General features: G+C 40.2%; 1 long non-coding RNA gene across 1 annotated transcript; it reads right to left on the reverse strand.

The window, feature by feature from the left end:
• Positions 1–16,916: 16,916 nt before the first annotated feature.
• LOC134807994 (uncharacterized) lies at positions 16,917–21,450 on the reverse strand. Its single transcript, XR_010149799.1, has 3 exons — positions 21,328–21,450; positions 20,067–20,419; positions 16,917–18,457 (listed from the first exon to the last, which is right to left on the reverse strand). It is a non-coding gene; the product is annotated as an uncharacterized LOC134807994 (long non-coding RNA).
• Between the last annotated feature and the right edge of the window lie 850 nt (positions 21,451–22,300).

A 22,300-nucleotide genomic window follows, 5' to 3' on the forward strand; every position in this document is an offset into this window, starting at 1 on the left:
TTAAATTTTTAGCTTAGTATTAATGAGCATTGCCTGAAATATAGAACACATTTCTGATTTAGCAATTACATGATCATTTTAGAATGTAGTAGGGTCTAGTGAATTTCTAGAAAGAACTCTGAGTAACATGTAGATATAAATCACTTATAGAAACTGTATGTGTATATCATATTTTTGTGTTTATAGGATCTCTGCAAGTATTATTGCTGTATATAGGCAAGTTTAATAAATTGCCTTAACTTTATCTACATGATAGATAAGTGGCAGATAATATTACTATTGGAGTGTTGAATTTCCCAGCCTTGCTCTATGCACTTTTATCCTATTTTCCAAAACAAAACAAAACAAAAACAAAAAACAAAAAAACAAAAAAACAAAACAGAAGTCCTTGGGCCAAAGTCTTATATGTCTCAATGTTGAAAATAAAGTCAGAGAAAGTGAGTCAAGCTCAAATACACAAACTGATGATCTAACCAAGGATATCCACCAAGGGTATCCTACTATAGAACAGGCATGAGATATATATATTCTGCTTCCACCCACAAAGTAATTATAATTATAATTACATTACCTGTAATTATAAACATAATTACATTACCTGTAATTATAAACATAATTAATTATATTCCTGCAGCGCTTTAGAGCTTACAAAGTGCATTCACATACATTAATTATTTAACCTCATCTGCACCTGGGAGGCAGGCATAGCCGAAAACCCACAGAATAAAACCACCGGCTTCATATGAACCCAGATCTATTGCTTCCAGGTGGCCACTTCCTTCTTTCCATCTTGTGATTATCCCCTTAAACCAAGCATGTTCTGAAAATGGGGGGAGAATCCATTTTCTAGAAGCAATGATATTTCTAGCTTCTTGGTCAAGCAACTTCCAAACCAGGAAAAGTGACTTTCAGGGAAGGAAGAGCCCAAAATTTGTGGGGAGGAAGCACCAATCACAACTACCTCAAGGCTCTGGTTTGGCTCGGGCGCACAGGAGCAGTTGGTGGGGCCTGAGCCTCACCTCTGTCCACGTTTTCATAGGCAAGAGTAATTCAAAGAATGACAGACTTTTGGAGGTAGAATAGAAACATGTCCTGCACATCTAGGAAGTGTGCCTTGTTGAAAATGCAAAGAGAGCCCAAACTCCACAGCAGCTTATGGAAGGAACGATCATGATGAGACCTTGCAGTTCAGCCCTTGTGCTTTGCAGGTTAGGGGATCAAATGTGCACTCCTCTGCCTGCTTTTCAAGGTTCCACACCCCCCTTCTCAAAACCCCCATATCATATTGGATATGCAGCACACAGCTTTCTAGCCCCATTTCCCATTGCACCTTAATATCCTAACCAGTCACCCTCGCACAACCGTGCAGCTCTCTGTTCCTGTTCCCATTCCTGGGCTCCTCATGTGCAGGCTCTTGCCTGCTGTTAGTGGATTCAAATCCCACCCAGCCTTCAAGGCCCAGCCCAAGGCCCACCTCCTTCCACCAGACATAAGAGAAAGTAGATTTTGGCCCTTCTAGGGAAGAACTTACAGTCTTCTCAGAGAAGAGATTTGTATTCAAGCAGCCATAGAAGTTGGAAGGTGTTCAGTGAGTAGCCCTAAAACGGAGCTACTTAAGTATGGACCAGCAGATCAGTATCACCTGGGAACTCATTAGTAATGCAAATTTTGGGGTCCTGCCCTGGACTTACTGAATTAGGATCTGCAGGATCGGCTAAGGAGTCATTGGTTTAACAAGCCCTCCAGGTGAATCTGATGAATGCTAAAGTTGGAGAGCCCCTGCCTTAAAAGAAGTGAATTTGTGGGAAGTCAAAGGAGTAATTGACTTCCAGGGAAGTCTTCTAGAAGAAATTGGCATTTGAGGTTTGGCCCTTTAAGACCGTTAAGATTCAGACACCTGGAGAGGAGTGGCAGGCATCCCAAGAGTAAAGACAATGTGAGCAGAGACCCAAATCCAGAAAGGCACAGGGGGTCTGGAAACAGCAAGGACTTCCATGTGGCCAGTGTCCAGGATGGCTGGAGAGGAGTTGCTGGCAGTCAAGTTTCAAATAATAACAACAACAACTTGTATTGATCCCCTATGGTGTGCCATGAAGATTTCTAGATGCTTTATTTACAAGAATTCCTTTATTCTATTCCCATAACCCTATTAAAGAGAAAGTGTTATTAGATGATCCCCATTTAAAGATCAAGAAACTGGCAGGGCGCTGTGGCTCATGCCTGTAATCCCAGCACTTTGGGAGGCTGAGGCAGGCGGATCACTTGAGGCCAGGAGTTTGAAACCAGCTTGGCCAACATGGAGAAACCCTGTCTCTACTAAAAATACACAATTTAGCCGGGCATGTTGATGTGCACCTGTGATCTCAGCTACTCAGGAGACTGAGGAAAGAGAATCGCTTGAACCTGGGAGGTGGAGGTTGCAGTGAGCCGAGATAGCGCCACTGCACTCCAGCCTGGGTGTCAGAGCGAGACTCCATCTCAAAAAAGGAAACAAAAAAAGAAGATGAAGAAACCGAGGCTTAGAGAAAGTAACTAAACTGTCCAAATCACACAATTTGGGTTTGAATTTTCACAGCAACAAGGATATAAGTTGAGCTTTGAGCTTGGCAGCTGCAAGCTTACAGCTTGACTTTAGGGCAATTTGGGAGCCATCTAGGTGTGGTTGACAGGCAAAACAGACGGTTGGCAAGGAGACCAGTGCGGCAGCCATAACCCAGAAGAGAGATAATGAGAGTGAGGATTACAATTAGGGACAGGGGCATGAAAAGGAAGGGGCAGATTCCAGATAGTGCAGGGTCAGAGGAGCAGGACTTGACCAGCGATAAAATGGAAGGGACAAAGGAGAGGCTGGGGTCAAAAGTCTCCTGGGAGCTTAGTCTGGGAGGAAGCTGGAGTCATTAACTGAAGCAGAGAACAACAATAATGACAACAAATAGATCATCCTCTTCTTCATATTGGATTTTATTTATCACACACTTATATACCAGGTACTGTTCTAAGAGCTTTACATAGATCAGATCATTTAACTTTTACAACAGCCTCCAGAGGTAGTTACTATTATTCTTCCCATCTTACGGTTCAGAAAACTGAGGCACAGAGAATATAAATAACTTGCCCAGGACCATATAGTATAGCCTTCCTCGTCTACTCTTGCTGTAAAATGGCACTGGCATCTTGTCAGGGATTGGAATTCCTCAAAATGATTCAATTATGTTTCTTCCAAACTTGGAAACAAACAGAACTGTAGCCAAGTAAAGCAACAGGTTAATGAATCCAGTAGTTCTCAATCTTCCCCATGCACTAGTATCACCTGTGGTGCTTTACAAACTTACCAGTGCGGGGATCCCACATCCAGAGATCAGCATTGTGTTGGTCTAGGCTGATGCAGCATTTGTTGGTTTGCTCGTTTATTGTTTAAAGCTCCCCAGGTGTTTAATGTACACATAGCACTGAGTCTACTGAATAAATCAATTGACAAGCAAGCATTTATTGCTTACCTACTAGGTGGTAAGTGCTGTGCTCCATGCAGTGGTAGATTCCAAAGGTGATCAAGATACACCCCAGCCCTCAGAATTGATATCTTCCAGGATTTGCATAAGGCTAAGGAAAAAGAAGCAATTTGGGAGCAGAGCAGAGGTGGTGAATTTAGCTAGTGACCCAGAATTAATCCTTGGAGCTTGCTAGGAGAAATAGGGAGTACTGGAGAAGAACAGTGTTTACACTAAATAAAACAGATAAAGAAACCTCCAGAGGTTGCTGGGTAAAATTATCCCTTCACTTTGGAGGTCAACTGGTGTAGACCAATTTGTCATCCTCTGTCTCCTTTCTATGCAATAGGAACTCTGAATGGCCTGTGTATCCAGGCACAGATCAGGCCCTGGCGCCAAACCACCAATGGCAAGGCATATCTTTTTTTGGGCCAATGGGGAAAAAAGGAAAACATTTCAGCTGCTGCTAAGTCCCAGTGTCTTTATTTGAACTTCCCTGGAACAGGCAAGTTAGTGATATTTATGGCTTACAAGAATTTCCATCTTTAAGTTTATCTTCTTGTTAAAAATCAGCCATCCCTCTACCCAAAACAACTGAAGACAATAAATCAAAGCTTAAATAAGAATCAAAGACTTATCTCTCCATGTAGGAATCCCTATAGTTGCTAACATACTATATTTTACTATCAGGCATCATAAGAGGTTAAGTGATTGGGAGGCAGGGACGAGCTTCCCTTCAACTGGGTATGCAGAAGCCATGGAAATGAGACCAGACGTTGTCCAAACTAAGGGAGGAAGAGCTGGGCTAGCATTTTCCAATGAATTCCAGCACCTCATGCCACACTTACCTCTCCCAAATGACGCACACTGTGCTGTTGTTATTCTTAACTGATTCTGCCAATTGATGACTACACTCTCCAATCTGGTTCCTTTCCCTTTTGCAGAAACAGTGGTGTCAAAACAAGCCTGTCTCATTTCTGAATACTGAACGGATGTACCATTCTATCACTGTCAGCGAGGGAATGACAGCGGAGTTTGGCAGCAGCCTTAAGCCAGTGCCATAAGCTGCTGATATTGTAGCAAAATGTAAAAGAGGTACTATTTGGTGCCCACTGGCCTGCTCTGTGCTCTTGTTGTCCACACCTGTGTTCAAGTGCAGTGTTAGTGACAGGCCCAGACAGTGGCCATTCTACCCTAACACCCAAGTTGTTCCCATGGCCCACCTACCACGCATTGCACGAGTTGGGGGTGACATTTACTTACTGCTCAAAAGCAGCCTTTTTCGCAGATACAGTAGAAGGGGCCCATGGAAGTAGGCCTTTTACTACCAAATATGTTTACTGATCAAGTTACCACATTGTCCAAAAATTTTCTTTTCTGAAGAATTTCTGAACATATTTTTTCTGAAAAATCTTGATCAGTGTTTTCTTTTGGAAAAACGTGGGAGGACTGCTCACTCCCTCAGAACTTCTCTTTTAAAATGCAGTTAATCTTTGGAATTTAAGTTGTACATCTTAATGCACTCTTATTATTTATTCCCCATCACACAGAAAGTTTTCCAGGAGTAATAACATATATACAGAGACTATAGAATTTAAAACATACAAATCATGGTCATGGAAATGCTTTGTTCTCAAATGCAATCCCATATGGGCAGATAGGGTCCTAATCTCCCTAGTAGTGAAAATGGCTACCCGGCAAAGACAGGGAATCAACCTAAATGCCCATAAATGACAGATTGGATAAAGAAAATGTGGTACATACATACCATGGAATACTGTGCAGCCATAAAAAAGAACAAGATCATGTCTTTTATGGGAACATGGATGGAGCTAGAGGCTATCATCCTTAGCAAACTAATGCAGGAACAGAAAACCAAATACTACATCTTCTCACTTATCAGTGAGAGCTAAATGATGAGAACTTATGAACACAAAGAAGGAAACAACAGACACTGGGGTCTACTTGAGGGTGGAGAGTGGGAGGAGGGAGAGGAGCAGAAAAAATAACTATTGGGTACTGGGCTTAATATCTGGGTGATGAAATAATCTGTACAACAAACCCCTATGACACTAGTTTCCCTATAAAACAAACCTGCACAAGTACCCCCAAACCTAAAATAAAAATTAAAAAATGAAAATTAAAAAAATAAAGTTGTAAAATCCAGAAAAGAAAAAAAGAAAATGCTGCCTTCCTAAGAGTGCTTTTGTTTTCCATGGGGAAGGCCGGGGAAAGGAGACAGGAGGAAAACAGGCTGTCATCAGCAAAAGTTTCCTCCAGAGGAAGCAAAGCCTGACCTCAGGATTTCTTCCTGTCATAAGGGGGGTGCATATTGCTTTTGTCCTCCATGGTTCAAAGAGAAATCTATCTTATTCTTTTCCTCTGAAAAAAATTTTCTCCCACTCCCTCCTCCTTTTCTTGAAAAATTTAAGAGATACAGAAAAGTTAAACTCTCACATTCATACTTCCCAGAGTTAACAACTGTTAACATCTGGTCATATTTTCCTCCAGTTTTTTTTTTTTTTTAAGAAATAATGTGTTTCAGATTCCAAACCTAATCCCCTCTAACCAGCCTACTCTTCTATACCCAAGAGAAGCCACTTTCATGAGCAGATGTGGGTCCTTCCAATCCATTAAAATATAGACATTGTATACAATCAGGTATGCCACAATAAATAGCATTGCTTTCTGTATGTGCAGTGTTTCATTATTTACATAAGTGGCATCATTCTTGATAGTTACTGCAACTTGCTTTTTGTTTCTTCTTAACATAGGGTGTTTGGTGATCTATCCATATTGAGCTATGTAGATCTAGTTCTTCCCCTTTCTTGTGTATATATCACATTTCCAATCCACTATTGATGAATGATTAGGTTCTTTCCAGTTTCTTACTATTTTCTACAATGGTGCAATAAACATTCTTATACTTGTTTCTTTGTATAAACATCTAAGTATTTATGTAGAAAATATACACAGTAGTGGAATCCATGGGGCTAGGATATATTTCTAGTTTGCTTAAGTGCTGCCAAAAGACTCCCTAGTGACTGTTACGCGCCAACATAAGATGATGGAACCATTTCCCCCACATGCTGGCCAAAGCTTGATGTTCTTGGACACTAAATTCATTTCCAATTTGATGGTTAAACAACAATGCCTAAGTATTGGTTTTATTTCTCATTTCCATGCCTATTAATAAGTGTAACTACCTTTTGCAGGTTTATTGGCATAACAATTTTCTTTCATCACATCCTTTGCTTATTTTTCTGTTAGATTATTTGTATTTTTATTACCAGTTTGTAAAGGTTCTACCTGTATCCTGGGTAGTAACCTTTTGCATATTATATACACTGAAAATGTCTTCTTTTCTTATTTTTGAATTGGAAATATATGCATATGATACGAACTTAAAGAGTTACAAAAGTGCACAGTGAAAAGTTCCTCTTTCACATCTACTCCTCTTCCCCCATTCAGTTTCCCTTCTTAGACAAAAACCAGTGCTGTAGTACACCCTTCCAAAGAGTTCTACACATATACAAAAAATAGTCTATATGTTCCTCTACAGTTTTTTAAATAAATTTAAAAGATTCATTCTGCATATTGCTTTTTTCACTTAAAAATATTTTAGACATCATTCTGTAAGCTCCATTCAGCTTATATGGAGCTACTTCTTTTTCTTTCTTTTTACTTTAATGGCTACAAAGTCTTCTTTTTCTATTTATGGACCAGAATTTATTCAACTAGATTCCTACTGATTGACACTTCCAATTTTGTGTTATTAAAAATTTGCTTCTTACCAGAGGCTGGGAAGGGTAGTGGGGGGATGGGAGGGGAGGTAGGGACAGTTAGTGGGTACAAAAAAAAATAGGAAGCATGAAAAAGTCCTGCTATTTGATAGCACAACAGGGTGATGATAATCAATAACAATTTAATTGTACATTTAAAAATAACTAAAACAGTATAATTGGATTGTTTGTAACACAAAGGATGAATGCTTGAGGGGACAGACACCCCATTCTCCGTGATGTGATTATAATGCATTGTATGCATGTATTAAAACATCTCATCTACCCCATAAATATATAAACCTACCATGTACCCCAAAAATTAAAAATAAAATTTTTTAAATAAAAACAATTGTGATTCAGTGACAATTCATATTATTTCATACATGTACAAATATCTGAAGGACAAATTCATAAAGAGAACTAAAGACTAAGTGCCTTTTAAAAAAAATAGATTTTGCCACATTGTCCTCTGTAGAGTCTGTACCAATTTATACTCCCATCAGCAACGTATGTGTCAGTTGTCTTTTGAAAAGATTAATATAATAATAACAGATAACATTTATTTTGTGTTTATAATAAGTCAGGCATGTTTCTAAATCCATGACTTGTATTTTACAGAAATCATTATGGAAAATGTCAAACATGAGTAAAATAAACTAAAATAATATAGTGAACTCACTTATACCCTCCCTCAGCTTTACTAATTAAGAATATATGGCAAATCTCCTTTCATCTGTACACCCACCCCCACTCCCTTCCCCACAAACCTGCTGGATTAAAGCAAATGCCAGGCACTGTAAAATTTTAATCACGAATACTTCAGTAGTTCCTCTAAAAAACACAAATCTTTAAAAATTATCACAATATCCTTATTATGCCTTAAACGTTAACTATTTCTTACAATTTCTTAATAACCAGTCAGTATTCAAATTTCCCCAGCTGACCCACAAACATTCTTTCACATTGGGTTTCTCTGAATTAGAATCCAAAGGATGTCCCTGTGTTTTATTTGGTCACTGTGCCTCTTAAGTCTCTTTTTGTCCCTAACAACACTCATCCCTTTTGTTTTCTCACCATTTATTTATTAAAGCAAAAAAGCATCATATGTCTTACTCAATTGTCTTAACCTTTTTTGTAATGGGGTCGAGGATTTGTTTGGTTTTGTTTGCCATAAAAGGGGTGAAATTTTGCTATTGTCAGATTTCAGTACCTTTTCCTCCACGGTATGTGTATTTTGTATCTTGTTAAAGAAAGCTTTCCCTACCCCAAGGATACTTATGCATTTTTTTCTCACAGGTATAAACTTACATTATTTACATTTTGGACCTTTACTCTATCTGGAGTCTATGTTTGTATATGATATAAGATAGAAATCTCATTTAATTTTTTCTCTGGTATACAGCCATTCTCTACCCTTTCTTCATTGGTTTGCAATGTTGTCTCTGACACAAGCTAAATTTTTCACATATACCTGGCTCTGTTTACAAGCTCTCTCTGCTGTTTGATTAATCTACATATCTGATCCTACTCCAATACCACACTGTTTTAATAACTATAGCTTTTTAATATGTCAACATGTTGTTAGCACAGATTTGCTTAAAATTTTTTAAGTACAATAAAATCAAGACCTTTAGAGCCCTCCAATGTTCAAGCAATGATGAACTTTGATTTTAGGGAAAAAAATGACATTTGGCAGACTGTTGAAACTGAGATGGGAATCTGTGTTGTCCTAATAAATAAAACATAAAAGCTAGATTTACCTTATTTGGAAAAGTTGTATGCAGTTCTTCTACAAGTACAGGACTTTTACGATGACTTCTCAGATCAACAAAGGATTTGCTCTTTTCCTTCCCTTCTTCTTTCTTCAGCCTTCTCCATATCAGCGTGGGCAGGGAGAAGTGGAGGCTGAAAACGAATGAATCCAGGAGTTAGGTGAGGGTGAACATTCAAATCCTTGCTTTACAGATTAAGAATAAGAGGCCCCAGAAGTGGGAGATGGACAAACCACAAATCTCAGGACTCTTGTTATTTGTGTCCTGCTAACTACTAAATTTTGTAGATTTAAATGCCCCAAAGAGCCAATAGCTGACTGGTCATGGTTAATTCATCAAACATGTACTGCTTGATCAATCTTGAAAACCTGGGAGGAATGGCTGCAGCGAATGTACTGATCAGCTCTCAAATGAGAGATGAGTATTTCTGCTGCAAAGGAAAAAAACACACAGAGCTCCAGAGACAGACCTGTCCCATTTTCCCGAGGCTGATCAAGGAAACTACTTCTACCATATCTCTCAGTATGAGGACCACTCCACGAAAGCAAACACTACATTCTTTACTCCAAGGCTTCAAAGATCTTTGCCTATCTTCATAAGGCTGACTAAATACATTTTGATGGTAAAGTATGAAGAGGTCTAGACCCAGAGAAAATACACTTGGTGAAAATTAGTTAGGGGTGCTGCATAGCATATGAAATGTGGTTTGATACATTGTGCAGAGAAAAGACCTGCTCGACTTTTTCAGTCTCTAATTTGACAAAGTCCAAAAGATAGTAGATTTCATAGCCAAGATGGGTAAAGGAGATGCTGTCTCTTTGGATGCATAAAAGGAGGGGTAAAAGTAGAAAATCAACTAATGTTATACTTTCTAAATGGTATACAGCAAAGAGTGATGCTGCCAACAATTCACTACAGTGGGGAAATGTAACTTTTGTTGGACACAATAAGGTCAATTAATAGGACTCTTATTTATTCATTCAACAAATATTTACTGATCCCTATTAATGCTGAGGAATCCATACTGAACAAGACATTCATGGTGCCATCATTCATGGAGTTTCCCTTCTAGAGCTGAAAAGAAAACAAGTAAAAAATAAACGACAAGCTGCAATAACTTGTATGAAGGAAGCAGGCAAAGCACTGAGACAGAAGCCAAATACGGGGAACCTATGTTATGGGTGGTCAGGGAAGGCTCATCTGAGGACCAACGCTTCTATTAAGACATATGGGAGGCCAGGCATGGTGCCTCATGCCTATAATCCCAGCACTTTGGGAGGCCAAGGCTGGTGGATCACCTGAGGTCAGGAGTTTGAGACCAGCTTGGCCAACTGGTGAAACCCCGTCTCTACTAAAAATAAAAAAGTTAGCCGGGCATGGTGGCATGTGCCTGTAGTCCCAGCTACCCTGGAGGCTGAAGCAGGAGAATTGCTTGAACCCCAGGAGGTGGAGGTTGCAGTGATCCAAGATCGCACCACTGCACTCCAGCCTGGGTGACAGAGTGAGACTCCATCTCAAAAACTAAAAACTAAAAAATAAAAATAAATAAATAAGACATGAGGGTGGCAAAGATCAAGGAGAAGAAAGTTCCTGGCAAAGCAAATGGTAAGTGAAAAGGCCCTGAATGGCAGAAGCTCAACATATTCAGGAAGCTGAAAGGGAAGCAGCAAGCCAGCGCCCTGGTGAGCTGACTGGGGGTGCAGGAGGTCAGGGATAGTGCTGGAGATGGGCCCTAGATGGGTCATGCAGGGCCTTATAGGCCAAGGTAATTCATTTGCATTTTTATCCCAAAAGCAACAGAAAGCTTTGGACAGTTTTAAGCAAGAGAGTAACATGATCTTATTTGCATTTTATAAAAATCTATCTGCTGTGTGCAGAATGGATGGAAAGGTGGATATTTAAATGAGAAGAGATGGTGGCTTGGACTGGGGTGGAGAAGTGAAGAGGGAGAAAAATGGATGGATTCAAATATATTTTGAAAGTGGATTTGGCTGGGCTTGTTGGCAGACTGTATTGAGAGGATGAGGAAAGGGGTGAAATCAGATAACTCCTAGTTTCTTCATGTGAACAACTGAATGGATGGAATTGGCTTTTACCAATACAGGAGATATTGGGAGAGAAAGGGCACAAATGGGAAGTGAAAATTAAGTGTGGTATTTAGACAAGTTCAATTTGCAGGAATATAATTATAAAATTCAGAAGTTTGGGCTGGAGATAAAAATGTGAGACTTGTTAGCATGTAAAAGACACTTAACATGGGAAGGAATGTGATTGCCAAAGGAGAGAGTTTGGAGATGGCCAAGAAGGACCAGAACCAAAAGCCTGAGGAGCATCGACGTTTGAGGTAACAAGGTGACAAGGGATAAGAAGCTCACACAATTGCCTGGGGAGAAAAAAAGAAAAAGAGTAGAGCACATTATGGTGATCAGACCATATCTGATTATGATACTCAGGAGAATATCTCAGGAAGGAAGGAGGGGTTGGCTTTACCAAATCCTGCTAGGATTCTTGAGGAGTAGGACTAACATAATTAAACAAGGAGAACACACCTGGGATTCTGGTTTCTAACAACCACTTTCTCAGAAGACTTCTACTCCTCTCCTTATGGCCTGTGCAGCAGAAGTTCAGGAATTTACTGTGGAGGAGGATTTGTTGGCCGAAGGACGATCACTACCCATCTGAGGATTTCCCACTTGGAAGCAAACTCCAAAAGAGTCCATCATGGGAGGTCAGGAACTCAACACCTCTCCCCTGGATCACTGTACTGGATCCTTCCTTGCTGCCGTGATTCTGGACTTACTAGATCTGACACATTAGCTCAACATTATTTCTTAAAATATTGCTCAAAATTGGCATCACATTTTTCAGGGCAATTTGTCATCATCTATTAAAACTTAAAATGCTCATGCACTCTGACCTGGCATTTTTACCTCTATGTGTCCCTCAAGAGCTAAGATAAATGTTGAGGAATGTTCCAAAAAAAGTTTTGTTTGCCATAGTAAAAAAATTGGAACAATTTAAATGACCACCCATAGAGAGATGGTAAATATTAAAGTATAACCTGTCAATACAGTTGAATGTTACGTAGCTGCAGAAAAAACGTGTAGTCTTTCTAGATGTGTTGACATGGAAAGGCAACCATGACATCTGTGTTGGTGCATGTTGAGCATGAAATTCTCTCTCCTTGCCTTCTAACAGATCTCCAGTTTTCCTTTGGTCTTCACTTCCTCCCCTTGGCCGCCCATGTGACTCAGATTTTCCCAATCCACTTGTTCCCCTAGAGACCCTTAATGTGAAGACCAAATCTGTCCCTAACTCTGTAGCCAGAGAAAATTTTAAAAATCTAATCACATCACCTTCTTCTCCTTGCCCTTAGAATAAAAACCAGAATCCCATAGAAAGGTCGGTGTGGCCCTGTGTGATCTGACCACTGACTGCCCACTCTGTCACATCATCCCCCTCTTGCTTGTTCTCTAGGCTTCTGGCACACTGGCCTTCTTTCTGTTCCTTGAATGACAATGTTTCTTCCTACCACAGGACTTTTAAACATGATGTTCTCACTGCCATCATCCTTCAGACAGCCCAAATGTCACCTTCTCAGGGGAGCCTTCCAGCCAACACAAGCTAGATGAGATCTGTCTGTTTTTATTCTAAAAGCCATTTTGTCTTTTTCCCTCTTGGCCCTTCTCATGATGTGCATGCATGCACTCACTGTTTGATGATTTCTCTGTCTCACTCAACCTCAAGACCTCTGAGGGAAGGACTGTGTCCGTCTTGCTCAAGATTTTAGTACCCAGCACAGTACCTGGGGTATAGTCAGTGTTCCATAAATGTTTATCAAATGAATGAATCTGAAATTATGTCTTACACATAGTAGGAGCTCCACTGATAATGATTAAATGAAACTGAACTGAAAATGATGATTTGTATTTGTCCTGTTAATTTTGATCAAATCAATGTATGTGGCTTAAAGATTTAAATATAATATATTCCTCCTTCCTCCATCCAAGCCATCAGCAAATCCTATCAATTCTACTTCTTCCAAAACACATTTCCAGTCTTTCCTCTCCCCTTCATTTCCACCACAATCACCCTAGTGCAGACCACTGCCAGCTCCTATCTGGACTATTGAAATGCTTTCCAATGGGCCCCTGCCTCCACCTACATTTCTCTGTAGTCATTTTCAAGGAAACAGACAAGATACCCTTTCGAGTAAATCAGATCATGTCAAACCCTTGCTTAAAACTATCACTTCCCAACATAACTACAAACACACTTGAGATGCAGTTCAAATTCTTTACCCTGAAATCTTTTTGACATAATCTCATAATGTTCTCAGGAACTACCTGTACACTCTAATACACTGCTCTTCCTTCTATTCTTTGTATATTATCAACCTATTTCCATCTTAGGGCCTGCACTGGCTGGTACCTTTGCTGACAGTGCCCCCCAGTCTGTCATGTCCCTCTGTTGTAAATCTCCACCTGGCATTTTTCTTGTTTATCCCTTCAAGTGTCTTCTTTACTGCTGTATTCTCTGTATCTAGAGCAGTACCAGGCCCCTAAGAGGCTAATGAATTTCTGTTGGATGGATGAATGCCTTTAAAAATTCTTTACTAATTGATTTCCAGCCTGATATAGTTTAGATATTTTTTCCCTCCAAATCTCATGTTGAAATTCGATCCCCAGTTGTGGAGGTGGGACCTAATGGGAGGTGTTTAGGTCATGAGTTCTCAAGATAACGAGTTCTTGCCGTATTAGCTCCCATGAGAAGTGATTGTTAAAAAGAGCCTGAGGCACCTCCCTTCCTTCTCTTTCTCCCTCCTCCTCCTCCTTCTCCCTCCTTCTCCACCTTCCTCCTCCTTCCTCCTCCTCCTCTCTTGCAGTGTGATCTGCAAGAACATATGACTTCCCTTTGGCTTCACTTTGCCTTTTGCCATGAGTGAAAGCAGCCTGAGGCCCTTACCAGAAGAAGAGTCTGGTACCATGCTTCTTGTACAGCCTGCAGAACTATGAGCTGAATAAACCTCTTTTCTTTGTAAATTACCCAGTCTCAGGTATTCCTTTACAGCAGCACAAAACAGACTAACTCACAGTCCTATTACTTCACTGAAAGTACTCTCTTTTAGCCACTTCCAGAAACGGCTTTTTTGTTCTCATCCTCTTGAACCTCCCTCCTCTTCCCCTGCTGCAAATTGGATACCTCCTTTCTTTTCTTGTTTGCTTCCTTTCCTTTTGTGAAGCCTGTCTCTCACCACCCAGCTGACTGCTCCTTCTCTCTCCCTTCTAATAGCATCTCCCATTCTCACACTTTGAAAATCCTCCGTGGTTTTTATTCCTCTCCCTCTCTTAGAAACACCATCTGTCCCAAGACTTCCAACAAAATCTCTGCAACCATGACTCAACTACCTACACCTCTTACCCCAGCCTTTCATTCACATTTCCATCTTCTTTATTGCCCTACAATGTTTTCAAATTCCATGTGTTAAATCTTCCTCTTTCCCAGCTAGTTTTGCTTTAAAAAGTCCTCTTTAAGGTCAAAAGCACCAAGACTCATCCTTGCCCCATAACCCAGGAATTGAGTTATGATTAATTCTTGCTTCCCTTTTGGCCTAAACAGCCAAGTTCTCATCTTGGCCTTCTGAGTCTTCTCTATATTTTTTGGATTCAACACTTTTCCATTCCCATTTCAGGCCCACTCTGCTTTTACCTACAATAATGCAAACTCTCCTATCTTTGAAAATGCCCTTTTTAGCTCTGAAAACTCAGAACCACAGGATAGTAGAATTGGAAAGATTCTTTGAGGGAACCTGTCTCATTTTTTGAAATGGGAAAACTGAATCCCAAAAAATAACTAGGATTTGCTCAATAGTGCAGCTAAGCATTCACGTTAGAGATTTTTCCACCTATCCTTCCACACTGTCTTGTCTCCAAAACATTCTTTCTAACTTGGCTTTCTTTTCTACACAGCTGCCATGTTGGTCTTCCTTAAGATGGAAATAATCCTGTTGTTTTCCTACATAAAAAACAAAACTTCAGGGACTTCTAATGCCTCAGTTAAGCTGAGAAGTTTAATCAGAATTCCTAGATTTAAGCTCAAACTCCTCCACCCGGTATCTGGCATTCAGGTTTTTATAAGCTGATAACTCTCCTGCTTATAAATGGAATGGAAAGGGAATGAATGAGTAGAGTATGGAATGGAATGGAAAGGGAATGAATGAGTAGAGTATTGGCAGACAAATTTCAGAACAGTGTGAAGAGTTTTCTAAGTATTAAAATTATTCTTCAATAGCATGGATTTTCTTGGGAGCTAGTGAGCTTCCTATGAACCTCAGTGTTCAAGAACAGGCTAGACAATACTTACAATAAATATTAGAAAGAGAGCCTCCATTATGGTGGTGGAAGCTGGTTGAGATGAGTTCAGACTCCTTACACCTCTGAGTACTAACACCCAGTATCCTTCCTGTCTTAATTGGCTTGGGCTGGTATAACAACTAGGTGGCTTGAACAATAGAAATTTATTTCTCACCATTCTAGAGGCTGGAAAATCTAAGTTCAGAGTGCCAACATTCCTGGGTTCCGGTGAGGGTCCTCTTCTGGGTTGCAGACTGCTGACTTCTTATTGTATCCTGACATGATAGAAAAAGAGCAAGCTATCTCTGTGGCCTTTTCTTATAAGGGCTAATCCCATTCATGAGGGTCCTACCCTCCAAATACTATCACACTGGGAAATAGATTTCAACACGTGAATTTGGAGGGGACACGAATATTTAATCCATTGCACTCCCCATTCTAGCCTACTTCTGGATTCCTTTCACATGCCACTCCAAAAACATCTGAACTTCTAGCTTGCCCCATATGGCCCTCCACTTTCCTATCCTTCTATTCCTTTGTTTATGCTATTCTTGCTGCCTACAATGTCTCTTTCAACCATCTCCATGAAACACATTTAAATGTCATTTCTTCTATGACATCTTTACAGATACCTCCAATTGAGTGTCTCTGTGTCATTATCTCTACCTCTAGCTCTGTCTTATCTCGCTCAACCTCCCTTAGCATAAAATCATGTAATTATGTTGCTCAGGATAGATTGGAAGGAACATTAATGGGCATCTGGTCCAAATACCTATGATTTTATTCTCTTGCTGTCTCCTCTCCCAGGGAGTCCTGTATGTCATTGCTGGGTAAATCCACATACCCTTCCTTTCATTGCATTTTTTTCTGTTAGAAAACCTCCAGAAATCCCTGCCTCAAATCTGTGCCTCTTCATCCTGCAGTCAAAGTCACCATCAGTAGCTCCCACTCCTGACTCTCTCACCAGAAGAGTCCCTCTCCTTTGATCGGACGAGCTTCATCTACTCCTTTACTCACATCCCTGTTCCTTCTTCCCTGTATGTTCAGGCCATTCTCTATGCCTGAAATGCTTTACCCTTTCTTCACTTATAAGAAATGTGTTACACTCCTCTCCAGGAAGACTTTCTTAATTACGAGGGCCACTGTTTTTATTTTAAATTTCTTAATTATTACCCATACAGTAATGAAATGCCTGTCTCAATACTGATGGTGAATTGTTTTCTAGCTATTTTGAGTATTGACATTCTCTCTTCCTACTGGGAACATGAACCACCTCATCTTTCTCTTGCCCACTTCCACCCACTCAGTGCATCAAGTACACAGGAAACCATAAACACTTGCTGATATTTGTTAAGCAAGTTACATCTTTATAGTGGCCATTTTATCAAACAATAGCCAAAACTGTATATTGTGGTGAGAAGCAAAACCGGATAGAAAGAAAAAAATATGTATTTGGAAGGGGAGACCACAAGGAGAAACTGAATATTAGCAGTGAAACAAAGAGGTAATAAACCTTAATAGTTTCCTAAAAGAGTAGGCATGATTGCTTTAATCGAAACAGAAGACACGAACACCGGAGATGTGCTCCTTTAACACCAGGAAGATGAATTAGAAAAGCTGCCCCAAATATTTTTTCTTGAGTGATGTATTATGTGATGAGAAGCTTGTAATACGTTATGGTTGCACCTTTGACATGTGATTTAACCCGTTGATGCAAAGTCTGGATTTCTTGGTTTGCCTCTGTCTGCCTTTAGCTATTAGAAAAGATATTCTAAAATGAGAGCAGAAATGGATCCTTATAAGGGTTTGATGTGGAGGGTGAAGTCTTTCTGCAGATTTATACTGAGAATTTAGAGTAGCTTAGGAAGAATTGCAAAACCGAACGCTGCAATATGAAAGTCATTCCTTAGAGACAGATCACTCTGAAGTCTGGCTCCAAGTGGTCTTCCTGCTTAAGCTTCCAGGCCAAATGATGGCAGACAAATATATTGCTGGAAATTGGAGATGTGGCATTTTCACTCTTCTGAATGTTTCAGACAGGTAACTTTTACTGCAGGAAAGTCTTTCATAGCAGAACTAAGCCAAGGTGTAGACCCTCATCTTGGCCCAGGTTCAGGGAGGTGGCCAGTGTCTAACAAGGCAATCAGAGGAATTTGTAAAGGGGCTTCTGAACATTCTGACATAAACTCAGTGAATTTGGGTTGGGGTGGAGAAACGGGGTCCTCTCTCCATGGAATCCCCCGGCATGCACTTCAAAGGCAATTAGCATTGCTGATCAAGCAAACAACTTGTACCTTACTATCTTTTATAGAAGTATTTAAAACTTTTTAACAAAACACATGCCTTCTTCATGTCACTGCTACGCTGGTAGCTCTTATTTTAAATGTATTATGACTTCTAAATGCTTTTCTGCCATGCTTACATAGAGCCAACCCAGCTACATCTCATATTTGGCAAGTTTAATGAGTTTCCTCTCCTATCTCTCTCTTCCATCATTAACATTGTTCTTGAAATGTGCAAGCAGGCGTGAGCTCAGCCCAACACTCATAAACCTTGTCCTCTTCTGCCTTTTGGGTCATGCTGACCTGGTCTTGGGGTAACTACTCTGTGGTCACATCCTGTTTGCTAGTTGAGCACCCATCTAATGGTGTCTTTGCCTCTATAGCATTTCCTCCAGATTACTGATGACTACAGCACATAGGAAAGCACCAAAAGCCAGGGTACAAGGCAACCAGAGTGTATCAGCTGCTTCCCTTCAATTCACCAGGCCAACCCTAAAGTCCTAAGTCCAGACTAGCCATGAACTATTTTCTCACTGTTACCCTAGTCTCCTTAAAACTGTTCTCAAAACTATTTTTCTACTATTTTGCTGAGTTTAGAATAAATACCACCTTGCATTTGCTAGGTCTTTGAGTTCTGATTGTGGCAATTAGCTTTAGCATCCTCTTTTATGTCCTCTTATAAAAACGATCCACCACCTAGTCCATATCTCAATTTCATCTTCAATATGGCTCCAGACTCCTCCTTCCCTTTGTCTCTCCTTGTTCCAAGTTGCAGTCCTAGAATGAACACAGAGCAAAATTCAGACACTAGGCTATTTCTTTCCTGCAGTATCTTTTCCCAGCATCTGACAAGTTCCTAGCCTGTCTTTCTCTCTGGGATTGTTCCTTTACAGAAATGTACATGGATTAAATAACAATACTCACCATCAGGTTTGAAAGGCATGGGGGATGCAAAGTGCCTGACTCAGGCTTTCCCACAAATCTGAGAAATGAATCTGGAGAATTCTGTTACTCTTTAACAGCTGTCTTTGAAAGGGAGAAGACATAGAGCAGATGTTATGGGCCCACCCGACAAAGTTGACCTCCTTGAGTCAGGTGCAAGGCCAGATAGACACACAGGAGAACAGGTTGATGGGACCTAACAACGCCATCTAAAATTTTCACCCCAGAACTTGCAAACTGGGCATTTCCTTTGTTTAAAAAACTTTTGCTTTAAAGTGGGTGTTCCAATAGCATGTGGGACTCTATAGCTCAGACAGAGGGTCTAACTTTTGTCTAAAACCAGGAGTTTCATTGAGGAAAACAACAGAATAACTGATTACAGGTTATGATATTCAGTGAAACCTCAAGAACACTGTAGCTTCTCAGTCCACTTAGGACTGTAATGATAAGCCCCACACTCTAAAAGATTTAACTGAGAGAAAAGGAAGTTAGCATATTTAAACCCCTTTCTTATTAACACTAATAACAATTAATTACAAACATTTATTCTGATTTATGGACACCTGCTTAGCATCAGCAACACAGACCCACCCCTCCAATTATTTAGTGATACAATGGCACATTCAATTTGCTCTGTGGAGTCAAGCCTTTTCTAATTTCCTGTGTAGCCACCTTCAGCTCTGTGTATATCTTCCTATTTTAAATTACCAACAGGCCTCAAACATATTTGCCTGGTTTTGAAAGCAGCAGGAGGTGCTTTTTGAAGTTTCTGAAATACACACACATGCATACATGCATTGCATGCATGCACTCACATGGGGCACTCAATCCAAGCACAAGGTGATAAGATCCTTTCCGTGCAAAAGTTTTCCAAGTACTTACTCACACTCAGACATACAAAACTTCTATTTTTCTCCCTTATTTTAATGATCTATCACAATTAGATAACTTCTTATTTATAACACTATTTTTGCAGTCACGAAGAAATACAAGAAAAGTGATGACCAAAATGACTTTAGAAGTCAGCCTAGGACATTATTTTCTGCTATTAGTCCTTACCAATGTCAAGTGCAAAATTTAAATTAACAAGCACTTCCCTAATTGGAATGACTTCAGCACTTTTGCTGCCTTCCATTGATTTCTATTTACTTTGGCAGCCACAGGCAAGAAGAACATATTTCTGTGCCTGAAGAAGCACCCTAAGGCTTCACTAGGGTGTATAGATGAGAATGCCATGATGAAATGTTGCTGCGAGGTTATTCTAAAAATTAACATAACACAAGAGGAGCACTATTTATGTAGTGTTTCTACAGGCCTTACCTTCCTGTTAGCGTTGTGTTAGAGTCATCTCCTGGCTATATTTCTCATATTAACAACTGGTCTATAGTCCTTTAACCTAACAGTAAATATGCTGTCAAAGCCATTTTAATACTAAACAGCTTACCTGCAAATATGTCATATGCCAGATATTCTGGACCAGAGGTAACCTTGACCCCACACTAAGCTTGTAGGAAAAGAAGCTAATGCCTCTAAATCATGAGGTTACTGTTGGTGACAGGTGTGTATAAAGAACATTCTTCATCAGAAATACCAATAATAAATATTTCTAAGCTCCAAGTTGGCTTCAAGAAGGCATGAAAATCTATAGAAGGGTTAAAATAAGCTTTGGACTCATTGTACGGTTTTTTCAATTCTTTGTAAACTGTTAGCCTCAGGTTTCTTAGAGTTGAAAAACCCATGGAATAAATACAATCAGAAGATACTCCCTTTCCTTTTTTCTCTTCTCCATTTTATCACCTGCAATAAATATCCAATCATATTATGGCATATTCATCTATGAAAGATAGCTAGACAGAAATATGAGCTACCACATTTTTCTTGAACCCATTTCCCATATTCTGACATTTCAAACATTTGCCAACACCCAGTGGCTCCACCAGTTTTATCAATAATATAAAAATGAAGAAAGTTAAACTAAATTAAAAACAAAAAAACTCAACTCTAGAGGACTACAGACAATATTTCTCATCCTGCTTTTAAATTAAGACTTTGTTTGTCCAATGTCAGCCTCAACTCCTCCTTCTGGGACTGGAGGAGACGCCGATAAGTGACCTTGATATGGAGGAAGAGTACCCAGACTTCTATCACCATAGCCAGACAGATTATCGTGCCTCAGTTTTCTTATAAAGACAAATGTTCCTAATAAAATCCTAAAGGGTACTATGAGAGGATGGGTACAAACCCACTTTGGGAACCAGAGCTTCCCAGCCCTACCATGGTGACTCCGGCCTTTCCTGACTCCCTGCCTAGCCTTCCACAGGTTGTGCCCACAGGATAGAATGCCCCAGAAGCCTGTTTGGTTGAAAGTTGGGTGGGAGGAGGGGCATGTTGACAGGCAAGAGGCAGTTAATTCAGCTGCAACTCAACCAGAGCACCCGAACTATCCCTCTGGGGTAGGAAGAGGGGGGCATGGGCTCCTTTAATGACCCCAGATAGTCAGGACCTCTGTTTTATGTCTTATCGCAATTACAGAGAGACCAGGCCCGGTAAGTCGAAGCAGCTGCAGGGCCACATGCACATTAACTACGGATGTGCTGCCCCTTCAGATCTCGCCCGCACAGGCACTCCCCCCACCCCCCACTGGGCCAAATCCATTTCTTTGAAGCATTATATACAAAAGCCACTTCTCGAAAATTCTGAGTTACTTTTGAGAGATGCTATATAATTACTCTTCACCACTTTGAGACACTAGCTAATGATACTCATAGAAAAACATTAGCCAGTCCCCTGTATAAATGGGCTATTTCTAATGAGAAAGTTTCTACAGCAGAAAACATCTCATGGTGTCTCCTGCCATTGTGGTGGTGGGTGGTTTCCTAAGCAACCTCACTAGCGTCTATCAGCAGGCATTATTCCATCAGGTCCTTGCCCTGCCTCACCTCCACACTCTCTTAGCTATTCAACAAACCTGTCCTGACTCCAACGTGGAGATGGTGGGAACATGGCCATGAGAGATTCTGACAAGTCTTGACTTCATTCAGCTTCCCAGTCAAGGGACAATTAATTACCGTGATGTGGAGTGAGTGTGCAGGAAATTAGAACCTTATTAACAGTGACAATATGGTTCTCAGGACAAACACATAGAGCCCATCTTCACTTCATGAGGGAAGCTTTAGAAGGATAAAGATGGCTTTTGAACCACTTTGGCTAAAAAGGAATGTGTAGTTTTCTAAACCCAGATATGATTCCTACCTATAACCTTGGAAATTTACCAGGTTAAAGAATGAATCTAAATGTGAAATTCTGCCACCTTAGAATAGAGCAAGGACTGGATTTTGTTAGGTCCTGCATCCAGTTAACAATTTCTTTATAAGTTGCATTCCTGAAATTCATTAGGAAGTAGTATTTGGGGTTTCAGAATGTGTGTTTCCATTAAACAGGTGTCATGGTAGCATTTCATTTTATTTGTTCAGCAATTATTTGCATAGGCTTCCCTAAATAAATAATAGGTCTTAACCCATTAAAGCCTCACTGGAACCCTGTGAAGCAGATGCCTTTCTTATCCCCATTTGCAGATGAGGAAGCTGAACATTGAGAGGTTAAGTAACTTCCACAGGGTCACACAGCAAATGAAAGTAGCAATTTCCACAGGATCCTTGCTAAGCTGTCTAGGCATCA

Source organism: Pan troglodytes, chromosome 13 (genome assembly GCF_028858775.2).
Source record: "Pan troglodytes isolate AG18354 chromosome 13, NHGRI_mPanTro3-v2.0_pri, whole genome shotgun sequence".
NCBI classification, from domain to species: domain Eukaryota; kingdom Metazoa; phylum Chordata; class Mammalia; order Primates; family Hominidae; genus Pan; species Pan troglodytes.